The sequence below is a fragment of the Falco cherrug genome, chromosome 4 (genome assembly GCF_023634085.1).
Source record: "Falco cherrug isolate bFalChe1 chromosome 4, bFalChe1.pri, whole genome shotgun sequence".
NCBI classification, from domain to species: domain Eukaryota; kingdom Metazoa; phylum Chordata; class Aves; order Falconiformes; family Falconidae; genus Falco; species Falco cherrug.
This window is the reverse complement of record NC_073700.1, coordinates 12000359-12020386: the sequence shown is the minus strand read 5'-3', so window position 1 is coordinate 12020386 and position 20028 is coordinate 12000359. Positions and strand designations below refer to the sequence as shown.

At 46.4% G+C, this 20028-nt stretch overlaps 1 non-coding gene across 1 annotated transcript; it reads right to left on the bottom strand.

The window, feature by feature from the left end:
- Nucleotides 1-19564: 19564 nt before the first annotated feature.
- On the bottom strand, nt 19565-19647 carry TRNAL-UAA (transfer RNA leucine (anticodon UAA)). Its single transcript has one exon. It is a non-coding gene; the product is annotated as a tRNA-Leu (tRNA).
- Between the last annotated feature and the right edge of the window lie 381 nt (nt 19648-20028).

Here is a 20028-nt window from a genome sequence, read left to right as displayed (position 1 = left end):
AAAGCACTTTCTGATTCATACTTGCTTGCAAAAGCTCTGAAGAAAGACCAGCGATAGACGGAGACTTGAAGAAAGCTCCTGAAGGAATGTGAAGGTCTTGTTGTTGAGGACACAAAGATGAAAACATTGGCAAAATACATAAGATGCTTGCACTTTCCTTATTTATCCAAAAAGCTATTTTTGTTTATTAAAACCTAGTTACTAGCTGCATCTCGCCAATAACCTGGAGTGCTTGCTTGGTTAATTTAAGCAAGCAGAGCTTTGACAAAGTAATTTTACCGTCCTCGGGGATCTGCCAGCTTATGCCGGTCTTCACTATTTCAGATGAAATTGAGTTAATTTTCGCTGAAATTGCTTCTTAGCATACAAACACATTCCCCATCATTGCAAGCTTATGCCTCTGCAGCTCTATTATTCTTTAATTTACACACCCCGGCAGCGAGGGATTAATGCCTGAGACATACAAAAGGCTACAGTGTGGAGAGAAGGGAAGGAGAGAGAGAGTGGAGCTCTGCAGGGAATAGGTAATGGTGTTTCAGTTTTATAGTCAAAACATTTAAAGTCTGGCATTAATATGGAGTCAACTCTTGTTGTCCTTTCACTCTGGAAATGCATCGTCTAAAGTCTCCAGGCAGAAAACACCTCAGCTGCTCAGCCAGGCCAGAGATGATGGCAGGCTCCCAAAGGATTGCCAGGTTGAGAGGGCAATCACCAGAATATTACAAACTGCTCCACATCAGGAACTGGTTGCAGGGGGTCAAGGTGGTGTGGAGCAGAACTACACAGGAAAACCAGATTTTGCTTTTGCATCTTCCATGACGCTCTTGCTTCAAACAGGAGTTCCCCCAGGAAAATGCTGCTGCCAAGGCTCTGGGGATGCCTTCACATGCTCAGAAATTAAAATGCCAGGTTCTCATAAGCATCTAGACAAAAATATAACTAGTGCCAAAGCACCTGTAAATGGATGGAAAAGGGGGATTCCACTATCTGTCTTTTCCAGAGAGAAAAGGCAGAAGTGCCAGCAGTCCCTGTAAAGTCTCTACTGAGATTTTAGGGCAGTAGCATTTTGAGGAAGTCCTGGATGATGATTGATCAGAACAGCAATTACGCTTTTTTTTATGTGATCACTTCAGTTTTCCTCCCTTAATTAAAAAGCTAACCTTTTTTTTTTTTTTTTTAGCTCTTTTTATTCCTCTTTTATTGTATACACCTCTGAGGTATATACAGGTTGTCACATAAAATATAGAAGTCCCATATCGTGTGCTGGTATGCACGCAGCAATGCTGTAATGAGACGTTTAAATTCCTTATCTTCCTTTGACGGCCTGCCCTTCCCTCCTCTTCCCCGACTACTGCCGGTGCTGCATGAATGCCACAGTACATACCAAGGTCCCACTCCACTGCCCACGCATCCTACTTCCACACCAACATGTTAATACTTTCTTCTCGTTACCCTCCGCTTACGAGAAGCTCTCCATCAGCCTGTGTTATTATTCAGCCTTCAAATCTTTTCTTGTTTCCTCCTTTACCATGACACCTACCAAATCTGGACACCACAAGGAAGTTGCTGATGTGCTGGACCACTGCATCTTACACTAATTCATCTTGTTGTCAAACATCCAGCTGTTCTTCCTGGCTTTTTATCAGATGGTAAGCGCTTTGGGGTGAGGGCAATCCTGTGCCTTTGGCTTGATCACCCTGTCATCGCGGGTGTATGCTGTGAAGTCTACATATTTAGCAGCAAAAAAGAGAAAGCTCTTGGGCTCTAAAACAGGGCAACTGTATGAAATATGCTCTTGTATTCAGAATGTATATCTTGTGATATACAAAGGACTAGACAAGGAGGGTCCCTCCCAGGCAAGAACTATTTCTATCTTCAGCCTGAGAGACAAACAAGTGGGAATATTTTTTTTTTTTTTGCTGTAGAGTATAACAGACATCCCAGCACCCATGGAACACCAGTTTGCCTTTCAGGGCTTCCCAGGCATCGTTTTACCCTTCTGCCAATGTCCCAGATGTTTGGCTTTGAGGCCAGTGGAAGCAATATTGCTTTTCTCTGCAGTGTGTGGGCAACACTGGCCCCTTTCTACCACCAGAATGACCAGGCTTAAATCTGCCTAACACTAACACATTAAGTTTCCTTTATTTGATAATGTTCCCTCCTGAGTACTGTCATTGCTAGCTGTGGGTACGATAGCAGTGGGGAAGGAGGTCTTCAATACGATTCATATTGAAAAAAATGACAGGAACTCTGGTTCCCCCCAGAAATAACCTCATCATTTTGCAGGGCTAACACCAGCTCTGCTGTGCTGCTGGAAAAACCCAGTCTCCAGAGCAAGTCCTACTTGAATCCAGGAGTGAGAAAGGTGAGAAAGGACATGTTACTGTTTTGCACTATAGAGAGACTCATGAGAAACTCCTGCGCAGTCAGAGCAAGACCAAATCCGAGAACAAGAGAAACCCCCTCCCCATTTGGAGAAGAAGGAAAGGAGGAAAGAGCAGGAGAAAAGTGTGACGAGAGAAACAGTTCCATTGAGGTGACTGGTAAATACTGAAAAGGACAAGGCACTTGCAGCACTTGGGGTCCAACTTGTATTGGCAGAGCACTATTAAGTGGCTCTGTTGGATCTGCACAACCATCTCTTGAAAACAGCTGAAAACCAGCCTAAAAAGTTACGTTACACCAGTGGACTAGTAGGGCAGGGTAGCAGCAGCAACACGCCAACAGCAAGGACTAGGAGCAGTGGTTCAGGCAGGTGTACTTTGTCCTCCCTCTGCCATCCAGGAGCAATTTCTGCCATTTTCCCAGCAAAATTATTTCAGAAATCAACTGCTTTCAGCTCAGCTGACTTTTAGCCTCATGCATTTTTATACACTCTCTGCAAGAATGAGAAGGATATTTACATTTTTTAATAAGCCTGACAGTTTGAAAGTAATTGGGGATTTATAATGGGTTTGTTTAGGTCTTTTTCACTTGAATTCCAACAGCTAGTCTTAGGCCTAACAAGCAATATTATCTCTATGGTGATGAGGGAACCTCAACAGGAGGCCCTGAAGCCAAAGAGGAAAGCACTGGCATGTTTTGTTTTGTTAAGTTATATTTTTTCCTTTGAACCTGCATTTAAAAGCAGAAACAGCATAACAAAATTTAAAGCAAGAACAAAATTCCTCCAGCCATCCAGTGTTCATAACTCTGGCTTCTTCCGCTGGTTCTCCCAGAGGCACGTAAGCCAGTGTCTGATCTCTATCAAGGTGTTTTTTTCTTCCTAGCAAAGATTTGCATTTATTTGTTCTATTATGGTTCTAAAGTGATCTTAACCCTGATTTTTCTTTTGGGGGAATCAGATGCTTGGTGCTAAGGATGGAATTAACCTACAAAACTCAAGGTCTGGGATCAGATTCCTGCAGATACATCTCAAGGACTCAGTTCTGCTTGTTCCTGAAATGAAAAGACAGCTGTACCAGGTGGAAGAGAGTAAGGAGTGAAAGCTGAGAAGGGATCTGATCCAGTGGTGATAACAGCATTTTCAGTGAGGACTGCTATCAAAACCAGAGACAGACTCCTGGGAGTCTCTGGCTTCCTTGACATTGCTGAGGGACACTACCGAGACTGCAGCGCTGGTGTGTCCCCAGCTCCTCTAGACAAGGGATGCTGACATGTTGCAGGTGAAATGCTCTGAACTAACTTTCACATTTGGTCCTTGTTTCTTCATGCCTCAGTTTCCCTCTCTTTTTAAGAGAAGAAACAGCAGTCCCTGTCTCCTGCAATAGCAAGGATATAAATGCAACAGAGATCAGCAGGGCTTAGTGCTAAAGTAGGAAGCGTTCACCAAAACCCACAGAAAACAATCATAATGAGGAAAAAGACCAGGACCAGCACTGACACCCCTGATCAGCAGATATTGGCACAAGGGCCCATTTCAGCATAAGCAAGCGCTGAGCAGGGGTGCTATGGGGCATACCCATACCTGACTTTGCCAAGGGCAGAGTCTCTCAGTTCACGTTTTCTCCTCCCCGTGCCTCAGACCTCCATGGCATGCAGGGCACAGCAGCGAATCGCTTCTCACGGCCTGCGTTGCTATTCTTTTCTGAGGGCAGCTAAAGCTGTGGGAAGAATGACTTTCATAAGCAAAGCAAAGAGGAGTGGAGATGTTGCCATTTGCCATTGCTCTTGCTTGCTCTTGGCTGCGTGCTTTGGTTGGAAACCCATGCAAGCTGTACAGCCAAGGTGTAGCCTAATCTACTGGGTCTCAGGCTGCGACTGTGCAGCCTTCTTTCCTTCCCTTGTGGAGCAAAGAGGGACAAAAGGGACAATGCTCATTCCCTGGCTCCCACAGCCCCAGGAGGGCCTTCTCCAGCCCCCTTGCCGCAGAAAGCCACAGGGGGCACTCATCGCCCCAGCACCCACAGCAGTGCTGCCCACTCCTTGCTGCGCCTTCCCAGCACAAGTGTCATGAGTGTGCAGCGATGCACTGGCCTCAGCACCCTGTGGAGGGCAGCAGGCAGGGAGGGGGCTGCAGGCAGGGAGCCATGGCTGGTGGGACACGTGGAGGGAGGGGTGGAGTGAGAGGAGATAAAGAGAAATGGGACGGGAATGGAAGAAAGGCAGCAGGGGGGAGAGGGGAAAGTGGGAAATGAATTGAAATGAGTTAGAAAATTCCAGGCAGATGAGCTTGAGCATTCAGCAGCTGAGATGTGGGGCTTCATTAGTACAGACCGACGGAAGATAGAGACATTAAGGAAGGAAATGTGTGACTCACAGGGGAAAATGGGAAAAACAACACACACCATAGCAGCTGCTCCGTTTACTTCAATTAAAGAACAGCTCAAAGGGTATGTTAAGGGGGAAGGAGGGGGAAGCAAACAAAGGCACAAACAACAGAAAAAAACGCCAACCAGATGAAGCAACTGTTACCCTCAAGCACCTAAATGAACCGACTCAGGCATTTGAACACGGAGCCAGCGTTCCTCACCCTGTACCTCCAAAGAGGAGCCGAGTGCTTGCTCTGCAGAGTCAGGCTGCGGCAGGAGCTGCTGGCCAGGGAGCGTGGAGCTGGGCACGGGGCAGCCAGCCCTCACAAACATACTGTCCCAGCTATCAGGGGAAGGGAAAGGCAGTTTCCTTCAGCACAGCTCTGTGACACCTTGGGAATGGGTGAGCAGGGCATCCCACCACAGCTAAATCACCAGCCACAGCATGCCCAAGCAAGGAAGGGAGGATGGCAGTGGGGGGTGCGTTTACCACAACCATGACTCACAGCAGAGCTGTGTTGGCCAAAGGGAAGCACATTGCACTTGGCTCCAGGGTGGTGGGGTATGATGCTAGAACCTCTCCATCCTCTTGGTGCCACTCCACAGCCATCCCAGATCACCTGCCCTAGGTTTTTCTGCCAGCGTCAGCCAGAGCCAGGCAGCCTCTCCCAGTTACCTCACCAGCCACTATGCTTGGCTGGGATGCAAACACTTCTCTTACCTCCTCCCATGGTGTGTAAGGATACAAAGAGCTCACTGAGATTGACTTGTGCTGCTTTTCCAGAAATAAAGGTTGATGTTCATTCCAGTAGAAATTTTAGTGATATTTCAGCCACAGTGGACACACTCGTGGGAACATCCCGGCACTGGGAAAAGAGGAGAATGAGCTTCTTTCTTCCACTAATTGCCAACTGTAATTACTTAGACCTTATGAGCATTAAGAAATGTTATAGTAAAAAATTCACTGATTCCAATGAATCCTGTTTTCAGGTGATAAAAGTTGGAAGTGAAGAACAGAGTGGACCTGGAAGAGCAAAAGTGAGACACAGGAGAAGGAAGGGACAGAAGACGCTTCCATTTCTCTAGGTGTTTCCTCCTTGCAGCTTTCACCAGGACAAAAATATGTTAAGGATTTATAAGCGAAGGAAAGTGTTCTGTTTAGCACCCAATGACTGCCATAGATCTCTGCTTTCTTTCCTGGTTCCCTCACGTAAGAGGTTTATTGCTTTGCTCCAGCTGTGACACCAGCCTGCAAGGGTTAGTTGCTTTGCTTGGTTGACTGAAGCCTCAAATCTAGAGGCTACTGGGTCAGTCCCAACTCATGGCCTTCCCAGATGATCAAGACAGAGAACGTCACAATGTCAGGACAGGTCTGCTTTCATTTTTGATTGAGGAAAATCTTTGCTCAGATTTTATCTTTCCCTCCTTATCTTTGTGGATGCTTCCCAATTCCTGGATACAGCAAATCCATGACCCTTGGCTGACTCATTCCCCACACCAGCCGAGCAGTGGATTTCATTACAAAGTCCCATGGTCTCAGGATAATTACCTGCCCAAAGTCTCAGATGGAGCGCCTAGATACAAGCAAACTCCCAAACTCCTGACATTTATCACTCTAAAGAGCAGCCAGCAGAAAAGCAGCCCCTATCAGATAAGAGGTGTCAGTCAAGATTTCAATGTAGTTGGCTGCAGTTTGAAAAGGACACATCACAGTATCTCTGCAGAAGGAACCGTGGCAATGTTAAGTCTCTACAGTGTGGGAATTAGCACAAATGATCCCATCTCCATAGCTGATAATGGGAAACTCATAATTCTTTCATACAAACTTTAATGCCAAAAAGTTGCCACAGAGAACCACCGAGGACACAAGGGCTTTTTCTTCAAAGCTTCTGAGATAGGCAGCATTAAACGCGCTTGCTTTGAGCTGGCTGTGTGTTAAGTTTCCTCCCTGTCCCTTCATCTCTTTCCAATCAAGCTGTGTCTCAGTCAGCACCCAGTTGTTAAATTCTGGATGGATTAAAGAGCATGAGAAAATGCTTTTTTTAGGAAAGTGATGTTTATCCATCACTCATCTGGGTGAGTGTTAAACTTCAGATCTTCTGCTCCTCTAATGATCGTTGCATGGCGGTGCATTCAGAGTCTTTGCTTTGCACAGTAGTGGGGATGTTTGATCTAAAGGCTTCTCTTTGCCCAAGATTCAATCTGAATTTGGATCATCCTTTGGGGTCTAATTGCACAGGATTTTGGTGGCAGTGCAGCAGGGCTGCAGAGTGTATTGGCAGGAAGAAGAGGACATGAATTCCCCAAATGACCTGACGGAGCCCAGGAGATTTCAATAACGTTTTAGGTGGAGGAGAAATTGAAGTTCAAAGACTGAAAAAACAGCTTTCCTTGTTCAGTGTTAAAAATGGAAAAGAAAAAAAAAAAAGGAAGATAGTATCTCTAATCAAATTCCTAGAATTCATGCAGACTTCTAACTAATGCCAACACAGAAGCAGCACTGACCGGTTTCAGACCCTCCCTGACGGAGACGTGTGTGGGCAGGCATCAGACTGACAGCAAGTTCCTCAAAACTGCAGAGTTTCGACGCTGCATTAGGCATAATTACACCCATCAAAGATGACATACTCCTGGTAATTTTCTGTGCCAAAGAGTTTCTTGCAAAACCTTCCACATAGTTTCTGAAGGCCTGAGGCATCCAGAAATTATCTCGACAAGCAGACGATGGCTTGCTGTGCAACAGGAGGCTCTGGTTTAACTACAGGTGGTGTTGGACCAAACAGTTTGAAATACCTTTGCTTTTATTGATCTGGAAAAGTCCACTCTTTGCATTTTGGGAGTACCAGCACTTAAAGGTATACAAGAAATAGCATGTTATAAAATGACCACCTGCCAGTTAGCTCCTCAGGCCTGCCACTGCCAGTAAAGAGCAAACACTTCAACAGAGCAAGGAAACAAATGATGATACTGGGCTGCCTGGTAAGACGAACACCTGGTTCCCCCTCCTCTCAACCCTTCAAATGACTTCTGCAAAATAAAAGGAGATGTTTCCCCCCCAAAAAAATGTACCCCTGAATGGAACCCAAGGACAGCACTGATGGTAGCCAAGAAATACATGCAACAGCTGCAATATCAGCCCCTGGTTCAACTTCTTGCCAGCCCAGCAGTGCAAAGGTGATGTGAAGCTCCCCACAGAGCAGCAGCTTTCCTCCCCACAAAAGAAAGCTCAAGCAGATCATGGCTGTGTAGGAAGGAAAGGCTTGTGTCAGACAGGACAGAATCCACAGGGCTTGCTACAGCTTCTCCTCAGCCCTTATCCTAGTAGATCCTAGTGCCCACCCTGCCCAGGTGGATCTGGAACACTGCCTTAGAGATCCTAGACAAAGATAGACTACACCATGTACATATTAACATAAGCCAGAGCCAACACACACAGGTATGTCAGCATTGCATCAGAGCCTGCTAACCATGCTGCAGATGAGGCTTTTTTCCTGCCCAGCAGCACTTCTTTCATTGCCACACCACCACACGCTTCCAGCCCCAATTTCACATGCCCTGGGGAGCAGGTAGGTCGGCACTCGGTGTCAAAGAACGGAACATTGAAATCCTCATCTAGCTGGAATTAAATTAAGGGAGAAGGGATGGACCACGCCAAACAGTGAGCCTTAGATAAATGCTCATTGTCTTCACTGGGAGCTGGGTTCGAATAAGACGGAGAAGTTCAGGATTTGGCAGACTAAAATGCTGCAGAATGACTGCTGTGTGCATGCAGCTAGTTTTCATGCATAATATATATAGGAGCACACCATATGTTTAAAGCATCAGGCAGTCAGGCCAATCTTGGATCACATTATAAAGCTTTCCTACAGTGTTGCATTTGTTCTAAACAGATGCATTTCTCCATGCCCCCCTCCTCCCCTCTAGCTTCCCAGCCTGCCAACACTCACTTATAAGGAAACCAGGTGTCCATCTTTAAAAAAAGAAATAAATCAGTATCCAAAAGAATCTGTCCAGGAAGAAAGTAAGCACCCATCTCTGCTATTTTTGTTTCAAACAGGAAATGTGTTGCCAAACAAACGAACAAACGGACAAACAAGAATCAAAACAAGAAAAAGGGAGACATGAAAACTCATAGGAATTAGGTTCTGAATTCTGCAAAGCCAAATGCTAATTGCGCCAGTCCTCAAATGTACAGAACAGATGAATTCAAGAACAGAAAGTGCGCCAATGATAGAAGATACACTCTGGATGAAACATGTCCTGCATTGGTTATGAGGAGGGCTGGATGCTCTTGTCTTTAAAGTGTATGGTTTGATTTTATATTAATTCATCAGCAGCATCACAGATCTCAGGGGCTCGTCTCTGCTCATTATAGGTGTTTTGCATATATGGTTGGAAAAGAACCACCATCTGATTTGTCTCGTTGCTGCTCTCTGCTGTTGCTGTATTATCCTGCTAAGGGAGCTCTTGGCAGACCCCTCCACATATCAGGAGCGTTGCCGGGCCCTGGCTCAGCCCCAGCGGGTGCTGGGTGCCCCGCCAGCACGAGCAGCTCCGCCGGCTGGGAGGAGAGCCCAGCATCTCCCAGTGTGCTGGCTGTTGGCAGTGGCTGGGCAGGGATGTGAAGGAAACCCAAGGTGAACCCACCTTGTGCACATCACCCTCACGTGAGCAAGAATAGCTCTGTCCTCTTGCGATGCTTCAGGAATCATTGCCTCCATCAATCCCTGGGGGAACAGCAAAACCACCTTGCAGGCGAAAGCCAACAGGCTCCGCAGCAGAGCAGCTGGGAAACACTTGCAGCTGGCTCCCTATCCTTTACATGGAGTTCCCTCCACTCGTGCGAGCTTTTAAGGCCGTGTTTTATATCCTAATTAAACTGAAAGAAAAGGAATTGGATAACAGTCTGAAAGATTTGCAAGCTACATCTATTTCACAAAATGACTCATGTTCCCACTAGTGTAGCTCATCAGGTCCAGCACATGCTCTAATGTGTGGGACTAATAGATTTGTAACAGTGATATCTAATATGAGTCTGTTCCGGTTACATACTTATCATGGGTCCTCGCAGGCTTTCCATCAAAGCTACTGAATGAAAGCACTTTTTATTAAAGAAAGGAAAAAAAAAAAACCCAAAACCTCTTTGCCCATAAATCGCTCAGCACATTAGCCCCCAAAACAATTCACTGAGGCAAGGTCATATTTCCCTTATATTAATTTAGATCCTTGGAAAGTTCAATGAGATGAGAAGACAAGACAAAACACAAGAGGCTGCGTTTTCAGCTGCCATGAATCAGCGTTGCTTTCCATCAGCTGAGAATCCAACCATATATCTGGAGAGAACTATAGGAATACATAACAATTTCTTTACAGTCTTAGGGTCTGGTAATGATAATCCATATGTTGCCTTATTACTTGAGAAGGAGGGGAGCGACTACAAGGACAGATGACACCTGGCAGGTGATAGTGGCTTTTACAGCCCCATGGGGAAAGCCCTTTTGATTTCAGCAGTCTCGAGTTTGTCGCGTGATGTTGGAGGTCACCATGATTAAGTGGAGGGGAAAATATTTTGTTGCTCTATTTCCAGGCAGCATTTCAGTGGGACAAGTCCTGATGCCAGTCACAGGCAGGAGTAGGACGTGACAAATCAAGTCGCAGAGGGATAGGGTTAAGTGAAAATATAGTCATGATGATGATGCTCTGCCTCTCAGTTATCTCCCATCCGCCGCTCCAAACAGCAAGAAAAGCTGCCAGCTCTGAACCCTGTACCGTGCGCTGTCCCTTTGATACCGCAGCTCTCTCCTTCATGTTTACACCCTTCAGATATTTTTAGGCTTTTTTTCCACACACAGAAGTACGCCTTGTCATCTCCTAGCCTTGTTTAGCGGTTTGAGGCTTCCCACATAAATCATTTTTTTTCCAAATGTCTGATCATTTAGTGATCAGAAGGCAGAAGGGGTGATCTGATCGCTCTTCTTTTAGCTGCCTCCCAAGTCTCATTATCTGGTCACGTTGTGGTGGCCGGGACTAAGCATGTGGTTCATTCTGAGGACAAATCAGAACCACATAGGGAAGGGCTGTTTCCTTCCCATGGTGTAATTTGCCTCCACGGAGGCAGACAGTTTTATTTACAGTAACGTACTATTTCAGACCGATCTCAAATTCGTCATCTGCTAACACCTCAAGGACCTGTTCTGTACCTTACCTGTAACGGGTGAAAACAGGTTGTCAAAACTGTTACTTTCTGATATAGTTGGAAGGGGAGAGTGTTCCCTGAAAACACTTCATGGTTGAGGATGAATGCTTTTTGGTGGAGGGAGCTAGGCTTTTTAAATTATTTTTACAATAGAAGGCAACCTTCTCCCCAGGGAAATAAGGTTTTAATCTGCTTCACTTTGAGACCTTCCAAATCTCTTATTTTTGTGAGTTGTCTCAACTATTTTGGGTAGTGTTCTTGCACATACACATATTTGGCAGGTTTAACAGCGAGTAAATATCAAATTACGGTAACGGATTTGTGGGCACAGCCTGGCCCAACTAGGCAGACAGCTAAGCGCTATAAAGTGTTCTGTCAAATAATTATTCCCATAACATTTCATTATTCATAGTGGTCATGTTATCCCGATCAAATCCTTGGTCCTTCCTCAAAAATTTCTCAGAACATCCTCATTTTCCCCCTCAGGCACCATTAAAACAAGCCACCCCAGATCATGAAATAGAAATGCATTCAACCTGTTATTCTGGGAAGAAAAGCTGTTTCAGGCCCAATCCAACTATATACCATGCTCATAACTTCATTCCAGAAAACCTTTGGAGCCAAAGAGGTCCGTGTTAGCTCTTATGGGACGATTCTTAGCAAAAAAATCTCCTGTTGCTATAGCCACTCCTCCCCATCCCACCCCAATGACGGGCAGATTCGAGTTGGTTGGTGACATGAAGGTGAGAAGCTGGGCGGTTGGGAGCAGCGTGACAGTTACCTGGGGCTGGATGAGATCTCCCCACTGTGCCCACCTCTGACCCCTGGCATTTCCCAGCAGAAGGAGCGGCTCCCTGGGCTGCAGCTTTGCAGCCAGGACCTGACCATGGGTTAGCACTTCACTCTTCATCGGGTATTAAGCCCCTCACTGTACATGACAGATCTTGCTGCTGTGAAATGCAATCCTGCCTCTTTACGGGCTCCGTGGGTTACGGAGGGTGGTGGGTAACCATAGAAACGATGTTGTAAAACACCATGGGAGCTGACATGTAATAAAGTGTTACTGCTGTGCAACACCTGAACGAAGCCCTTCAGGAGGAGTCATTAGGGATGTGCTCGTAAGGGGTTTGCGCGGGGATGTCCTGTACAGAAAGTCAAGCACGGGCTGAAGGACAGAGTTGGCACAGGAAGGCAGGTACCAGCCATTAACACAACTTAAAGTCCTTAAATTAAAGCCCCGAAACCCACCATATTTACACTTTTTCATTAAGCTTCTGAAAGGAGCAGGTGATGCTGAGCTCTGCTCCCCATCCCTGCACAGCACTGGGGCTGTGTTCACCAAATCTCTTACAAGCACATGGAGGACCCTTCAAGCCTGGTTAGAATTTTCTGGAGGAAATCCTGGCTCTTCTTGGCTTGTTCCAAACACCTGTTCATGTATGGAGAACACCCTCTTAATTGCTCAGAAGTACTTAAATATGAGATATGCTAGAAACAGTGGTATTCAGTAACCTGCAGAAGTAGGCTCACGGATCAAAATCATAAAAATATCAGTTTCTATTCTTTCAAACAGAAATTAGATACCAACAGTGCTCAGACAGGTATGCCACACCAAGGAGCTTTCAGTTTTAACACTGAATTTCCTCACTGTTTCTTTCACGACATTCCCATGAATCTCGGTATACTATGGGGGCTGTAAAAGGTACAACTATAAAAGCCATGACTTCAGGACGAGAAGAAGAGCAGATGCTCTTCCTCCACCTTCATTATTCATCTGCACTGGGGACAGTCACCATCTGGACTTGAGATTTCAGGCCAGCATTATTCCTTCTCTTGCCATACCTACATCTTCAGCAGCAGAAAATAAGTGATGCAAGTGCAGCACGGTCCTACACTGACACTGGTTCCTGTCTGTGAATTCTCCTACACACAGGACAAGATAATAAATCATACACAGAGCACATTGATCGATTCTGGCCAAGCAGAATGTTATTCTCCAGGGCCAACAAACCAGCACTTAAATACAGTTTCCTTGCTCAACATGCTATGCTGCAATAAAAAAAGTTCTTCTGCATCCCAGGCAGGTCATTTAGTGTCCCGTGCAAGAAGAATGTTGAAAAGATATACATGTTGGCATTAGGAAATGCTCCCACCTGATGTTCTCAAAGTGAGCTCTCCAACAGCTCATCATTTCCCCTGCAGTTCCCCTAATAATTAATGGAAAAGAGAGTCCTCTGGGAAAATTGTCACCAGGTAATTAATAAAAACTGAAAATAAGAGAGCAAGAAGAAAGAACAGTGATGTTGCAGAAAGTCTGCAAATTGAAAGAGGCGGACTTAAGTTGTGATTTCCTCCTGAGTCTCACAGGGAATGTAGTGCGTGCTCCACGTTCATCAACGGCTCGCTCAGGACTCTCCGCTTCTTCCATTCACACTTCTGAAACAAGAGACATTGTGATAGAAACGTTCACGCCTTGCTACATTTCTCAATGGTCCTGCATGCACAGGCTTGCTCACACAGATACGGGAATGGCTGTCGAGGACAAACCTCCAGAGCCTGTGGGATCTATTACCAGGTGATCACTTGAAAATAAAGGTGACTTTGTTTTCTACCTGTGGGTTCAGTCTGCTTATTGTTTTGATGGGGGTGGTGCATTAAAACCCAGGAAAGATGTCCTTACTCTGTCAAAGCAGTGATGAAATGTCCTTTTGCCTTAGCATCTCTGAAATGTGTCCCCAAAGAGCAGATGCTCTTTCTCATACTCCAGCATGTTTATCTCACTGCTCCTAAAGGAGACTAGAGAAGAATTTTAAAAAAAAATCCAAACTTTCAGGGCCAAAATTGATGTCCTGTTGGGAAATGGGGTTGACAAACCATTGCTGGAAATGCCCATTTCCCAGTGCTGTCTCCACCTGCAGTTTGCCAACATGAGTGCCTGGAGCTATCACAGTTGCTGGGGAATCCTGAGAGGGAAGAGGATGAAGACGGATGGTCTTATGATTAAGCCAGAAGACAGGGATTCAAGGGATCTGGCGTCACTTATAGACCTCCTGTGCTGACTTTGGGCAAGTCAATTAACCTCTCTGTGCCTCTGCTTGCCATCTGTAAAATGAAGATAAGAGACTTCCCTACCGCACAGGAGTGTTCAAAGGAGGCTTGTGTGTTTGACAGATGCTCTCATCCGATGCCAACAGGAGTCATAAGATTTCATTGACAGGAGAGTGATGGAGTGGAGAAGACCCACTGCCATTTGGGGTTATGTAGCTTTGTGAAAACTCAATAGGTGTCTGTTCTGCTTCCCTTGCCACCTCCTTTGCACCTGTCTGTCTTCCAAGACACGAGCATTCCCTTGACCGAGCACTGGCTCTGATACCAGCTGTGGGAACCCACAAGCCTCATAGGATGCTTCCCATTCCTCCACGAGGGCTCAAGCAGATCAGCAAGGAATTTTGCCACTAAAAGGAACAGTAATGGGAGTCTCAGAAAAAAAGCCATGGAGCGGCCACCCTGCGTTGCACCCACTGCCCTTGTGCCCGCAGGGCACCCAGAGAAACCCCCACTTGTGGAGTAGCATCCCACCCATGGCAGCAGCGCAAAAGGCATCAGAGCTGGCCTGGCCTGTCCATCTCTCCCACCACACCACAGGGGCTCACTAATCTCTCCAAACCTTTTACAGCTCTAGAAACAAGAGAACATAATTTGCCATTATGCTTTTTGATTTCTGGATTTTTTTTAAGACATCAGAAAAGCAAAGCATTCCTGTGCTTTCACAGAGAATGTTATATTTCCCCTACCAGCTTCACAAAACAAGTCAAAGCATCTAATCCCAACCCTGGCAGAGCCCGCCTGACCCTTCTCTGCGAGGCTTGGGGGGAGTATTTCTTCCCCTCTCCTGCTGGTTTGTTGGGTTTTGGTTTGGTTTGTTTTTTTTTTTTTCCCTGTATTAAAATCCCATAGTGTTATTAAAAGGAATTGTTCAGTTCCTTTAATTGGCTCAGAAGATAAATTCTTCCCTCAGCCCAGGGGTCATGGCCATCAGCAGCTATTTATTAGCTGCATTGATTGAGAAGAACAGCCTTTAAATGGAAATAAATTGAATTCTATGGCAAAGAGGATTCCATACAGGCTATTAATGTAAGACAGGGAGCTTAATAGTTTTATTTTTTTATTTATTTGTTCCCCTCCTCAGCTCCTGGCTATCCTCAAGCTCCCAGCTACTTCCCAAGTCTCCCACCTGCCATCCCCTCCTCACCACAGGTATTTCCTTACCTACATGTATGAAAACAGGCACAAGGGTGATGGTGATGATGGAGACTTGGATGAGCTCAGGGAGGTGCCACATCAGGTCCCAAGGAGCCAGTGAAGAATGTGATGGGTGATGGGCAACAACATGAGATGCATGCACAATAGAAATGAGAGGGGCAGCAGAGCTCTCCCACTCTCTCTGGGGCATTTTTGAAAATTTTTTTGCCTTCTGCACTGCTCAGAGATTGTCTTTGCCACCCCTGTGTCGGCTCCAGAATACATTTCATGGTGCTTGCCTTCATTCCAGAGTTTAATTGCTTGAGATTGTAACTTGTAGGCTGTTAATTTATTAAAACCAGATCTCCCATATTACTCTGGAGCCCAGAAGAATCATTGCCTTCTATTAAAGGCAGTGGCGCGTGCCTGCTTGTCTTTTTTCTCTGGTCACCTCTGTAATTGCAGCCCTCTGCTAAGATGGAAAACTCCCCCCTGCCAGCTAAGCATCCCCCACAGGGCAGGTTCGGCTGAGGAACACATGCAGGAGACAAACTCACTCCGGGTGTAAACAGATATAAACTGCTCGGCTGTCCACGGAGGAGTATGTGATTACATTGGAGACACACAAAGCCTCCAAGCTGTTTGGGTCATATTTCCCCAGGTGGGATAAAAAGTGAAGTCAGGGGCTCCTGGCAACAGGTGGTCACTGGAGGCATCTTGCAGACCAGACCTTGCCAAAAAATGGTGATGGATCCCCACAGCATCCAATGGAGCCAGCACTGCCCTTGGCCAGCTAAGTGCAGAAAGATCTTCCTTGGTTGTATGGGCCATCTTTTGAGTCAAATGCAACCCTCAGAGCCAGACATACACACACAGAAAATGTCCATATATCACGTGTCTGATACAGGCCAGAAACTCCCCACTTCTCAGCCATCATCTCTCCAACAGTTCCACCCATCTCCAAAGGCTGCCTAGCTGCCTTCATCATGCCCTGACTCTGCCCTGCCTTTGAAGGGTTTCCTTGGCAGCCCATGCCCACATCTAATCCTACAGAACTGCTCAATAGCACCCCAAATGCAGAAGTAGCATCCCTTAAAGCGGTGCCTGAGACTTGTTAACAAACCCCTTTAGGAATCAACAGACAATTGGGAGACAGAAAATCACCATATATTTGAGATTCTGCTGAGCAGCAGTGTAGGGAAAGTTGGTCCCTCTCGGACTGTTTTCTGAGATCCTGCCAAACACAAGATGAAAATACCTCTCAGTAAATTACAGGGTCAACAACCCACACAGCCCCTTGTGTCATGGCACAGTCCACATTTAAGTCACAGTGTGCAGTCTCCCTCAAATTTGGGTGCCTCCGATTTGTACCCTCACCTAGATGGGACACTGATCTCCACCCATGTAAAAGTACAAGCCCAAACACAGGACGAAACCATCACCAAATTCTGGGATGAGGCACTGGATCCAGCCCTGCTGTCAGAAGGACTTGGGAGTCTGAGTCCTCCTGCGGTCCAGAGGCCACTGGTGATGCCCCACAAGCCACCCAGCCAGCCCAGTGACGTTTTTCACAACAGTGAGTGCCTGGGGCACAGCTCCCAGCACCTGCAGGCGGGCGCAGGCGCAGGGACCATCTCTCCTCACCCACCAGCCGGCAATTGTAACAGTATCATTGCAAGAGTAAAACAATAACATTTTGTTTATCTCCTAAATAGTTAGCTCATTTTAGCACTCTGCCTCCAAGCGCTAGATGATAACAGGATACAAGGCAGGTGGTAGCATTCCGTATCCAAAACAGCGTGGGTGCATCTGTGATTGTAAAGAAGTTGAGAGCTGTTCCAGACGCCCAATCCTGGAAGTGGTGTGGCTGGAGGTGGTGGTATGAGCTGTCAGTTAGACTGGATGTGGGGATTTCTCAGGGATGCAGAGCTGGGGCAAGCTAGACTAGCTGCTCTGGTGCCTGTGGACTGGCTTTGACCTACATCCTTTGAAGCTCTGGTTCCCTGTTCCTGCAACAGCCTGCGCTATTCTAGGACTGCTTTGCTTTTACCTAAGTGCTTGATTTATTTGAAGTACAAAGGTCCCAGGATCTAATCTGAGATCTGCAAGCGGGAACACACAGCAAAAGATGGCACTTACAAAGATCCCCAAAAAACCCATTTCATTTAGATTAAACAAGGCAGTTATTGTGTTTTAATATAGGAATTGATTATTATAAGTATGCATATTGAGCTTAACAGCTTAGATTTGTATCTATTTCATCACTGTTAATCTTTGATAAATATGTTTTTAATAATGTCTAGGTATTTATTGAACATAAAACTGTCTTGTGAAATTTAGACTAGTGTACTTATTGTACACTACTTCAACACAAATTCATTATTAAAAATCTTTCACTGAGGCCTACTTTTAACCACAACATAACATACTGCATAGTTAATCTATAATAAATATATTTGTAATAAACTATTGATATTTAACCTGCAGTAACCGTCTTAATAAATACACTATGTGAAAATGGCTATTAGACAAGCTGCTCTTTTTAGCTCTGTCAAACACTTGGAGGAGATGGGAGGAGGAGGAGGAAAGCTGTGGCCTGGTAGGAGGCAGTTTATTTATCAGTCCTCCACAGTCCCCACCTACCCTGGTCACTTGAATCATTGCTGTTTCAGTCCCCACATCTCCAGCCCCACATTCTTACATTGGTCTGCCATTTGACCTCAGTCCTGAGTCAAATTCACATTTGGCCGCAGCAGTCCATAGGGCTCTGGCAGGGGGTGTGATACAAAAGCTGTTGGTTCAGCTTCTGGTGCCCTCAGATGATGTTCTGTCTGCCCAACAGTTTTGCAAAGTGGGTAAACATCCCTGAGGGATCAGGAACAGCTCAGGACCCATACCCATGGGGTGGAAAAGCCACAAGGTTTGTGAGAATATGGATCAGCAGAGAAGCTCAAATGAGAGGATTTCAGCTTTGAACTCAGCGGAGGCCACCAAATTCCTTTGACACGTGAACTAGACAGGAGTTTGACTCCAGGCCATCAGAGGCAAAAGGCTTGACCCGTCGTGTTGCTTAGAGCCCCTGAGGTACTCTCAAAGATGTATTTGTTATTCTTTGCCTCACATAATGACTGAGGTCAGTTGTAACAAGCCAGCTTTAGCAGATATGCACGAAATTTCACTCCTGGCACTAATTGAATGGGAGAGGAGAAGAGTAATTCCTCCCATGTCCTCTCCTCTGCGTCCTGCCCCACTTGTTATATGGCCACTTGTACAGGCTCTGTAATCCTTGCTGTGGGCCACCATCTGATTCCTATATATCAGAGAGAGCCAAAGATCTTAACGTGCAACTTTTAATTGAGCTGTATCATCTGCCACAAACATGAAATTAATGGTCCTACATCATAATCATAAATTCATACATAACCCCATGCACCAGCAAATAACTCTTTGCAGTGATACTACAATGGTAAGCTGATTTGCAAGAAGTGCACGCTACCCAGGAATCCTAATTAACCAAATTAACACCATCACTTCAAATCATGTCCCAGCAGTAGGACATTTCCGATTGGCCTCAGGCTGGAGCAAAGCAGCCAAATGAAAACCTGACAGCATCTCCTTGGGTCCAGCAGGCTAGCGCTTTACTGAGGGAAATATCTGGTGCCCATCCATGCACATGAGGAAGGGAGTAAAAATCTCGTGAGCATTTGTAGGCACTGACCCAAGACAGACTACAGCACAGCGACGCTGTGCCACAGAGGAGCAGTTCTCAGTTTCTCATGCATTTCCCAAATTTAACCAGCAGCATCAGGAACCCCTTCCTGCCACGCTGGCTTGCACCAGCGGGGTGTGACACAGCCAGACCCCCTGGAGAGTGCCAAATGTTGCTTTGGGTGAGCCAAGCAATGGGTCTGGGGTCAAGGAGCAGAGCTGGCAATCGAAGCAGTCTCCGCAAACCCCAAATCCATCTCTCTGAACCCACTCATTTGCACTGGTTTCCACTTGTGACTTGCCTGAGCTGTTTAGAGCTCACACCTTTTTTTTTTTCACCCTTCAGGGTAGTCAGGTTTTTCTATTTTTGCCATGGGAAAAACAAGTTGCTATTTTGGGAGCACGTGGGATTCAAGCCCACAACGATCTCAGCACTCCCTGCATGAAAAATGAGATCCGTAACCTGTGTGCCAGAGAGACTGGCTCATGTGTCTCTACACATTCAGCCTGGATGGCAGGGTGGCTTGGTCCCACCGGGGTCCTCACACTGGGGCATTGAATGGCTTCTTCTCCCCTGGCACAGGGCCCAGAGCTCCCATGCCTGCTCTGAACTGATGCTCTAAAAGCTGGGGTGGGAGCTTTAGACCAAGAGAAAAAAGGAGGCTCCTACCAGAAGTGGGGTTCGAACCCACGCGGGCATGTGCCCATTGGATCTTAAGTCCAACGCCTTCACCACTCGGCCATCCTGGTGGGCTGCAAGATGTCCCCTCACCCACCACCTCCACCCCTGGAAGGCACACATCTCACCAAGCCCTTGAGTTCCCAACTCAAGACACTTCCCGAGCCCAGTGACACCTTTCCTTCCTCACTACTTTCTTTAATGTCCCCAGCAAACTGATGGAACATCTCATTGGGAGACAGCAGGTCCCATGGGCCATGGAAGACAGCAAAGCCCATGTGTGCCACACTAGATCCTCATGCAAGGACCATAGTCCCTGGTGATAACACCACCAGGGATCCTGGTGCAGGGGAGGCATCTCTGGAGGGTCTCAGCCTGACCTCGCTGGGTGCCCAGAGGGAAGGGAGCAGCTCTGACAGCCTGACAGCGCTCAGCCAGACATGCCACACGGT